The sequence below is a fragment of the Mobula birostris genome, unplaced genomic scaffold (genome assembly GCF_030028105.1).
Source record: "Mobula birostris isolate sMobBir1 unplaced genomic scaffold, sMobBir1.hap1 scaffold_796, whole genome shotgun sequence".
NCBI lineage: Eukaryota > Metazoa > Chordata > Chondrichthyes > Myliobatiformes > Myliobatidae > Mobula > Mobula birostris.
In genome coordinates, this window is record NW_027278513.1 from 52,501 (window position 1) to 62,500 (window position 10,000).

A 10,000-nucleotide genomic window follows, 5' to 3' on the forward strand; every position below is an offset into this window, starting at 1 on the left:
GTCGCGGCGCCGCACGCGCCCTTGGCCCACGTACGCGTCGCGGACACCCCTTTTCTCTTTCTCTCTCAGGATTCGTATATGACAATGCCGAGAAACGTACCGACAATTTGCTGCACCGCCCGCCGGACCGCTCACAAGGCTCTCCTCGTCCCGAGGACACTAGCCTTCTCGCGGAACCGGAGGCTGCACGCGGACCGCTCTGGCGACCGGACGTCTCCGGCCTCTGCTGGAGCGGGGAGGGAACGCGCGGGTGCCGCCCGACCTTCTGGAAATCGCACATCGGCCGGCCGTCAGTCGGTAGCACCGCGCGCGCAGAGCCTCTCCTTTCTCTCGTTGGTGACCGAGGATCAACGCTTCGGTTGAGTCAGGCTGAACCGGGCATCTCCCTGCCACTCTGGCCTATGGAACTCTCCCGACTCTTTCGCCTTGCCCCTACGGCGCGAAAGAGTGCTGCTGCGGCCGGCGCGCCCGTCCCTTGCTCTCTCGGGCCATGTCTGTCGTCGCAGTGCCGCGCCATCCCCTATCGAGCCGCGTCGCTGGGTGAGGTCCGCACCCGCACCCTTCCGCCGAGCTGGCTCTCAGGACGGTCGACGGTCGCCGCTCGCCTCCGTCGGCCCAGGGCCTAACGCCGCGCCGGTGAACGCCTCGCCATCCCACCCCGTCGATCGCGCCGGTGAGGTCCGCACCTTCACCGCCTAGGTATATGCGCGTGGGTGTAGCTGCCTTCTCGGGATGGTCGACGGTCGTTCGACCGGCCCCCGTCGTCTATGCGCACAGCAGTCCCGTCCGCCGGCGGGAGACTCCGTCAATCGATCGTGGTGCAAACGTGCGAATGCCCAACGTCAATTCCGCCCAAAGCATGAAGCCCTCGGTCGGCAATCGGGCCGCCCCGCGGCAGACCCACCTGCCCACCTCCGGAGATGGTAACGAGCCGAGCACGGAAGTTCGGCGCACGTGTCGAGACCGTCGCTTCCACTCGGCCTCTCCCAAAGGTAGGACCGACCAAGCCGGATCGATCGGGGAACAGAGGTCTAACGCAGACGACACTCGCGAGGGCACCAGCGGCAGGCTTGTCCCTTCTCCGTCTTGGTACACACAATGCCTCTTTGCTTTTCGGATCGATATAAAAGCTTTTGCCACCGTCGGTCTGCCGGCCGCCGCCCGCGGTCCGCGCTCAGACTCTGTCTGTCCGCAGCCCCCGCTGCGTTCTTGGACTTTGTCATTTTTTTCGGAAATAGCGAAAAAAAGCTTTTATCATTGTAAGTCGGAGCTCGCCCGGCCTCCCGCTTACTGAGTCACAATTGAGTAAGGCTCACTTAGAACTCTGCACTGTGTCAACCGTACCACTAGTCACCCTGCTAAGTGTGTCTGGAAAACGTGTTCCCGTAAATCTCCGGGAACCCCGCCAATCCCCCCGTACAGAAATTGCATGTGTCAAGTCGGCGGGATGCCTCCCGGAAGTCCTGCCGGGAAGGTCGCACTCTGGCCCCGCCAGGCGGGGCAAATCCGACCCCCATAGTGACTTCCGGGCCTAACTCGTTAACCAGAGCCGCGACAGACCGTGCAACAATGACATGTGTCAAACCGGCGGCACGACGCCCGGAGCTCATGCCGGTCGCGGGGGACCTCGGGCCCGCCCGACGGGGCAGATCCGACCTTCACAGGCTTCCGACGGCAATTGGTTAACCGGCGTGGCGCCGAGGGCACGCGGCTGGCTCGGCGGGCGGCCCTCCGGTAGTGCCGCCGTCGATCGGCCGCCTCGGTCGGCAGGAGGGCCCCGAAGTCGCCTTCATTCTGACTTCCGAGTCGGGACTTAGATTACTTTCGACTCTTCAGCCAAGGTCTCGGATCGACGGCGGGACCTGCGGTTGTCCCTCCGAAAATGCCGCCGCTCGGCCGGCACGGCCCGCCGAATACGTCCCCTTACTGGCTCCCGCCTCGGGACTTTGTCAGAAATTCATTCGGGCAAGGTTTCCATTCGGCGGCCGGAGCACCGGTAGTCATACGGAAAATGCCGCCCCTCGGCCGGCATGGGCCTGCGAATAGGTCCCGCTGACAGACTTCCGCAATTGGGTATTTGTCCGAAAATCCATACCGGCAATCTTCGGAATCGTGCGGAAAAGCTGCCGCGTGGCCCGGGTTAACCAATTGGGGAGGCCGGTGCCATCTACCGAATACTTCAACAACTCGTGAAAACGGCCTCCCTATATATCTGCAGGAACCCCGCCAATGCCCCCGTACAGAAATTGCATGTGTCAAAGGGGCGGCCGAATCTGACCCCGGCGGCCGAGCCTCTGGAACTCCGGGTCGGCCTCGGCCGGCAAATCCGACCCCCATCCAGACTTCCGGAGCGGACTTGGTTAACGAATTGCCACCGGGCAAATGGTTAACCGACAGATCTTGGAGGCTCGTTACCCAAGCCATCCCCCGCCGGTGCGAAAAGTTAACAATCAGCGGGCGGGCAATTCGTGAACCGAACGGGACCGGGCAATTCGTTAACCATTCGGAACCGGGCAATTCGTTAACCAACCTTGTCCTGGCAATGAGTGCACCAACCCGGCCGGACAATTCGTTAACCAAGCTGGCTCTGGCAATTCGTTAACCAACCTGGCCGGGACAATTCGTTAACCAACCCGGCCGGACAATTCGTTAACCAAGCTGGCTCTGGCAATTCGTTAGCCTACCCGGCCATGGCAATTCGTTAACCAACCTGACCCTGACAATTCGTTAACCAACCCTGTCCTGGCAATGAGTGCACCAACCCGGCCGGACAATTCGGTAACCAACCAGACCCTGGCAATTCGTTAACCAACCAGGACGGGCAATTCGTCAACCAACCCTGTCCTGGCAATGAGTGCACCAACCCGGCCGGACAATTCGGTAACCAACCAGACCCTGGCAATTCGTTAACCAACCAGGACGGGCAATTCGTCAACCAACCCTGTCCTGGCAATGAGTGCACCAACCCGGCCGGACAATTCGGTAACCAACCAGACCCTGGCAATTCGTTAACCAACCTGACCCGGACAATTCGTTAACCAACCAGGACGGGCAATTCGTTAACCAACCAGGCCCGGACAATACTTTAACCACCCTGGTTTTCCAATTCGTGAACCAACTGGGAACGGACAATTCGGTAACCAACCCTGTCCTGGCAATGAGTGCACCAACCCGGCCGGACAATTCGTTAACCACCCTGTCCTTGCCAATTCGTGAACCAACTGGGAACGGACAATTCGTTAACCAACCCGGCCGGACAATTCGTTAACCAAGCTGGCTCTGGCAATTCGTTAACCTACACGGCCATGGCAATTCGTTAACCAACCTGACCCTGACAATTCGTTAACCAGCCAGGACGGGCAATTCGTTAACCAACCTGGCCCGGACAATTCCTTAACCACCCTGGCCTTGCCAATTCGTGAACCAACTGGGAACGGACAATTCGTTAACCAACCCGGCCGGACAATTCGTTAACCAAGCTGGCTCTGGCAATTCGTTAACCTACACGGCCATGGCAATTCGTTAACCAACCTGACCCTGACAATTCGTTAACCAGCCAGGACGGGCAATTCGTTAACCAACCTGGCCCGGACAATTCCTTAACCACCCTGGCCTTGCCAATTCGTGAACCAACTGGGAACGGACAATTCATTGAACAACCCTGTCCTGGCAATGAGTGCACCAACCCAGCCGGACAATTCGTTAACCAAGCTGGCTCTGGCAATTCGTTAACCTACTCGGACATGCCAATTCATTAACCAGTCTGACCCGGACAATTCGTTAACCAACCCGGCCCGGCCCGGGCAATTGGTTAACCAACCGAGACTGGCCAATTCGTTATCCACCCCGGCCTGGCCAATTGGGTAACCAACCGGGCCTGGACAATTGATTAACCAGCCTGGCCCGGCCATAACGTTAACCAAGCGACTCCCGCCGATTACCCGCGCTGCAATGAATTTCGTTAAGTTGGGTCTGGCAAGCCGCTAACCCGGCCGGCCGGGCCTGACAACGCTCTAGAAACCCGGAACAGGCAGTTTCGTGAACCAACCGCGCACGCTCCTGACAAGGCGTTAACCAACCCTGCACGGTCAAGTCGTTAACCAAGCCCAAACCCGACAATTCGTTAACCAACCCAACCATGGCAATTCGCTAACCAACCCGGCCCGGGCAAATGGTTAACCAAGCCCAACCCTGACAATTCGTTAACCAACCCGGCCCGGGCAAATGGTTAACCAAGCCGGCCGGGCAAATCGGTAACCGGCCCGGCAGCCCCGACTATTCGACAATCAACCAGCTGAGGACAAACCCTTCGCCCTCAATAACAACTAGTTCTTGCCCCGCCGTCAAAATGTCCCGGCCGATGTTCATCAGAAACTCCTTGCTGGCCCATGGGCCCCCCTCCTTACCTTAAGAGAGTCATAGTTACTCCCGCCGTTTACCCGCGCCGCACTGAATTTCGTCAAGTTGGGTCTGGCAACCCGCTAACCCGGCCGGCCGGGCCTGACAACGCTCTAGAAACCCGGAACAGGCAGTTTCGTGAACCAACCGCGCACGCTCCTGACAGTGCGTTAGCCAACCCTGCTCGGGCAAATCGTTAATCAAGCCCAACCCTGAAACTGCGTTAACCAACCCGGCCATGGCAATTCATTAACCAACCCGGCTCGGGCAAATGGTTAACCAAGCCCAACCCTGACAATTCGGTAACCAACCCGGCTCGGGCAAATGGTTAACCAAGCCGGCCGGGCAAATCGTTAACCGGCCCGGCAGTCCCGACAATTCGGCAATCAACCAGCTGAGGACAAACCCTTCGCCCTCAAAAACAACTACGTCTTGCCCCGCCGTCAAAATGTCCCGGCCGATGTTCATCAGAAACTCCTTGCTGGCCCATGGGCCCCCCTCCTTACCTTAAGAGAGTCATAGTTACTCCCGCCGTTTACCCGCGCCGCACTGAATGTCGTCAAGTTGGGTCTGGCAACCCGCTAACCCGGCCGGCCGGGCCTGACAACGCTCTAGAAACCCGGAACAGGCAGTTTCGTGAACCAACCGCGCACGCTCCTGACAGTGCGTTAGCCAACCCTGCTCGGGCAAATCGTTAATCAAGCCCAACCCTGAAACTGCGTTAACCAACCCGGCCATGGCAATTCATTAACCAACCCGGCTCGGGCAAATGGTTAACCAAGCCCAACCCTGACAATTCGGTAACCAACCCGGCTCGGGCTAATGGTTAACCAAGCCGGCCGGGCAAATCGTTAACCGGCCCGGCAGTCCCGACAATTCGGCAATCAACCAGCTGAGGACAAACCCTTCGCCCTCAAAAACAACTACGTCTTGCCCCGCCGTCAAAATGTCCCGGCCGATGTTCATCAGAAACTCCTTGCTGGCCCATGGGCCCCCCTCCTTACCTTAAGAGAGTCATAGTTACTCCCGCCGTTTACCCGCGCCGCACTGAATGTCGTCAAGTTGGGTCTGGCAACCCGCTAACCCGGCCGGCCGGGCCTGACAACGCTCTAGAAACCCGGAACAGGCAGTTTCGTGAACCAACCGCGCACGCTCCTGACAGTGCGTTAGCCAACCCTGCTCGGGCAAATCGTTAATCAAGCCCAACCCTGAAACTGCGTTAACCAACCCGGCCATGGCAATTCATTAACCAACCCGGCTCGGGCAAATGGGTAACCAAGCCCAACCCTGACAATTCGGTAACCAACCCGGCTCGGGCAAATGGTTAACCAAGCCGGCCGGGCAAATCGTTAACCGGCCCGGCAGTCCCGACAATTCGACAATCAACCAGCTGAGGACAAACCCTTCGCCCTCAAAAACAACTACGTCTTGCCCCGCCGTCGAAATGTCCCGGCCGATGTTCATCAGAAACTCCTTGCTGGCCCATGGGCCCCCCTCCTTACCTTAAGAGAGTCATAGTTACTCCCGCCGTTTACCCGCGCCGCACTGAATGTCGTCAAGTTGGGTCTGGCAACCCGCTAACCCGGCCGGCCGGGCCTGACAACGCTCTAGAAACCCGGAACAGGCAGTTTCGTGAACCAACCGCGCACGCTCCTGACAATGCGTTCACCCGCCCTGCTCGGGCAAATCGTTAACCAAGCCCAACCCTGACAATGCGTTAATCAACCCGGCCATGGCAATTCATTAACCAACCCGGCTCAGGCAAATGGTTAACCAAGCCCAACCCTGACAATTAGTTAACCAACCCGGCCCGGGCAAATAGTTAACCAAGCCGGCCGGGCAAATCGTTAACCGGCCCGGCAGTCCCGACAATTCGACAATCAACCAGCTGAGGACAAACCCTTCGCCCTCAATAACAACTAGTTCTTGCCCCGCCGTCAAAATGTCCCGGCCGATGTTCATCAGAAACTCCTTGCTGGCCCATGGGCCCCCCTCCTTACCTTAAGAGAGTCATAGTTACTCCCGCCGTTTACCCGCGCCGCACTGAATGTCGTCAAGTTGGGTCTGGCAACCCGCTAACCCGGCCGGCCGGGCCTGACAACGCTCTAGAAACCCGGAACAGGCAGTTTCGTGAACCAACCGCGCACGCTCCTGACAGTGCGTTAGCCAACCCTGCTCGGGCAAATCGTTAATCAAGCCCAACCCTGAAACTGCGTTAACCAACCCGGCCATGGCAATTCACTAACCAACCCGGCTCGGGCAAATGGTTAACCAAGCCGGCCGGGCAAATCGGTAACCGGCCCGGCAGTCCCGACAATTCGGCAATCAACCAGCTGAGGACAAACCCTTCGCCCTCAAAAACAACTACGTCTTGCCCCGCCGTCGAAATGTCCCGGCCGATGTTCATCAGAAACTCCTTGCTGGCCCATGGGCCCCCCTCCTTACCTTAAGAGAGTCATAGTTACTCCCGCCGTTTACCCGCGCCGCACTGAATGTCGTCAAGTTGGGTCTGGCAACCCGCTAACCCGGCCGGCCGGGCCTGACAACGCTCTAGAAACCCGGAACAGGCAGTTTCGTGAACCAACCGCGCACGCTCCTGACAATGCGTTCACCCGCCCTGCTCGGGCAAATCGTTAACCAAGCCCAACCCTGACAATGCGTTAATCAACCCGGCCATGGCAATTCATTAACCAACCCGGCTCAGGCAAATGGTTAACCAAGCCCAACCCTGACAATTAGTTAACCAACCCGGCCCGGGCAAATAGTTAACCAAGCCGGCCGGGCAAATCGTTAACCGGCCCGGCAGTCCCGACAATTCGACAATCAACCAGCTGAGGACAAACCCTTCGCCCTCAATAACAACTAGTTCTTGCCCCGCCGTCAAAATGTCCCGGCCGATGTTCATCAGAAACTCCTTGCTGGCCCATGGGCCCCCCTCCTTACCTTAAGAGAGTCATAGTTACTCCCGCCGTTTACCCGCGCCGCCCTGAATTTCGTCAAGTTGGGTCTGGCAACCCGCTAACCCGGCCGGCCGGGCCTGACGACGCTCTAGAAACCCGGAACAGGCAGTTTCGTGAACCAACCGCGCGCGCTCCTGACAATGCGTTAGCCAACCCTGCTCGGGCAAATCGTTAATCAAGCCCAACCCTGAAACTGCGTTAACCAACCCGGCCATGGCAATTCACTAACCCACCCGGCTCGTACAAATGGTTAACCAAGCCCAACCCGGACAATTCGGTAACCAACCCGGCTCGGGCAAATGGTTAACCAAGCCGGCCGGGCAAATCGTTAACCGGCCCGGCAGTCCCGACAATTCGACAATCAACCAGCTGAGGACAAACCCTTCGCCCTCAATAACAACTAGTTCTTGCCCCGCCGTCAAAATGTCCCGGCCGATGTTCATCAGAAACTCCTTGCTGGCCCATGGGCCCCCCACTCTTCGTGAACCAACCGCGCACGCTCCTGACAAGGCGTTAACCAACCCTGCACGGTCAAGTCGTTAACCAAGCCCAAACCCGACAATTCGTTAACCAACCCGGCCATGGCAATTCATTAACCAACCCGGCTCGGGCAAATGGTTAACCAAGCCCAACCCTGACAATTCGGTAACCAACCCGGCTCGGGCAAATGGTTAACCAAGCCGGCCGGGCAAATCGTTAACCGGCCCGGCAGTCCCGACAATTCGACAATCAACCAGCTGAGGACAAACCCTTCGCCCTCAATAACAACTAGTTCTTGCCCCGCCGTCAAAATGTCCCGGCCGATGTTCATCAGAAACTCCTTGCTGGCCCATGGGCCCCCCCTCCTTAAGAGACTTAAGAGAGTCATAGTTACTCCCGCCGTTTACCCGCGCCGCACTGAATTTCGTCAAGTTGGGTCTGGCAACCCGCTAACCCGGCCGGCCGGGCCTGACAACGCTCTCGAAACCCGGAACAGGCAGTTTCGTGAACCAACCGCGCACGCTCCTGACAATGCGTTCACCCGCCCTGCTCGGGCAAATCGTTAACCAAGCCCAAACCCGACAATTCGTTAACCAACCCAACCATGGCAATTCGCTAACCAACCCGGCCCGGGCAAATGGTTAAGCAAGCCCAACCCTGACAATTCGTTAACCAACCCTGCCCGGGCAAATGGTTAACCAAGCCGGCCGGGCAAATCGGTAACCGGCCCGGCAGCCCCGACTATTCGACAATCAACCAGCTGAGGACAAACCCTTCACCCTCAATAACAACTACGTCTTGCCCCGCCGTCAAAATGTCCTGGCCGATGTTCATCAGAAACTCCTTGCTGGCCCATGGGCCCCCCTCCATACCTTAAGAGAGTCATAGTTACTCCCGCCGTTTACCCGCGCCGCACTGAATTTCGTCAAGTTGGGTCTGGCAAGCCGCTAACCCGGCCGGCCGGGCCTGACAACGCTCTAGAAACCCGGAACAGGCAGTTTCGTGAACCAACCGCGCACGCTCCTGACAATGCGTTAGCCAACCCTGCTCGGGCAAATGGTTAACCAAGCCGGCCGGGCAAATGGTTAACCGGCCCGGCAGTCCCGACAATTCGACAATCAACCAGCTGAGGACAAACCCTTCGCCCTCAATAACAACTAGTTCTTGCCCCGCCGTCAAAATGTCCCGGCCGATGTTCATCAGAAACTCCTTGCTGGCCCATGGGCCCCCCCTCCTTATCCTTAAGAGAGTCATAGTTACTGCCGCCGTTTACCCGCGCCGCACTGAATTTCGTCAAGTTGGGTCTGGCAACCCGCTAACCCGGCCGGCCGGGCCTGACAACGCTCTAGAAACCCGGAACAGGCAGTTTCGTGAACCAACCGCGCACGCTCCTGACAAGGCGTTAACCAACCCTGCACGGTCAAGTCGTTAACCAAGCCCAAAACCGACAATTCGTTAACCAACCCGGCCATGGCAATTCATTAACCAACCCGGCTCGGGCAAATGGTTAACCAAGCCCAACCCTGACAATTCGGTAACCAACCCGGCTCGGGCAAATGGTTAACCAAGCCGGCCGGGCAAATCGTTAACCGGCCCGGCAGTCCCGACAATTCGACAATCAACCAGCTGAGGACAAACCCTTCGCCCTCAATAACAACTAGTTCTTGCCCCGCCGTCAAAATGTCCCGGCCGATGTTCATCAGAACCTCCTTGCTGGCCCATGGGCCCCCCTCCTTACCTTAAGAGAGTCATAGTTACTGCCGCCGTTTACCCGCGCCGCACTGAATTTCGTCAAGTTGGGTCTGGCAACCCGCTAACCCGGCCGGCCGGGCCTGACAACGCTCTAGAAACCCGGAACAGGCAGTTTCGTGAACCAACCGCGCACGCTCCTGACAAGGCGTTAACCAACCCTGCACGGTCAAGTCGTTAACCAAGCCCAAAACCGACAATTCGTTAACCAACCCGGCCATGGCAATTCATTAACCAACCCGGCTCGGGCAAATGGTTAACCAAGCCCAACCCTGACAATTCGGTAACCAACCCGGCTCGGGCAAATGGTTAACCAAGCCGGCCGGGCAAATCGTTAACCGGCCCGGCAGTCCCGACAATTCGAAAATCAACCAGCTGAGGACAAACCCTTCGCCCTCAATAACAACTAGTTC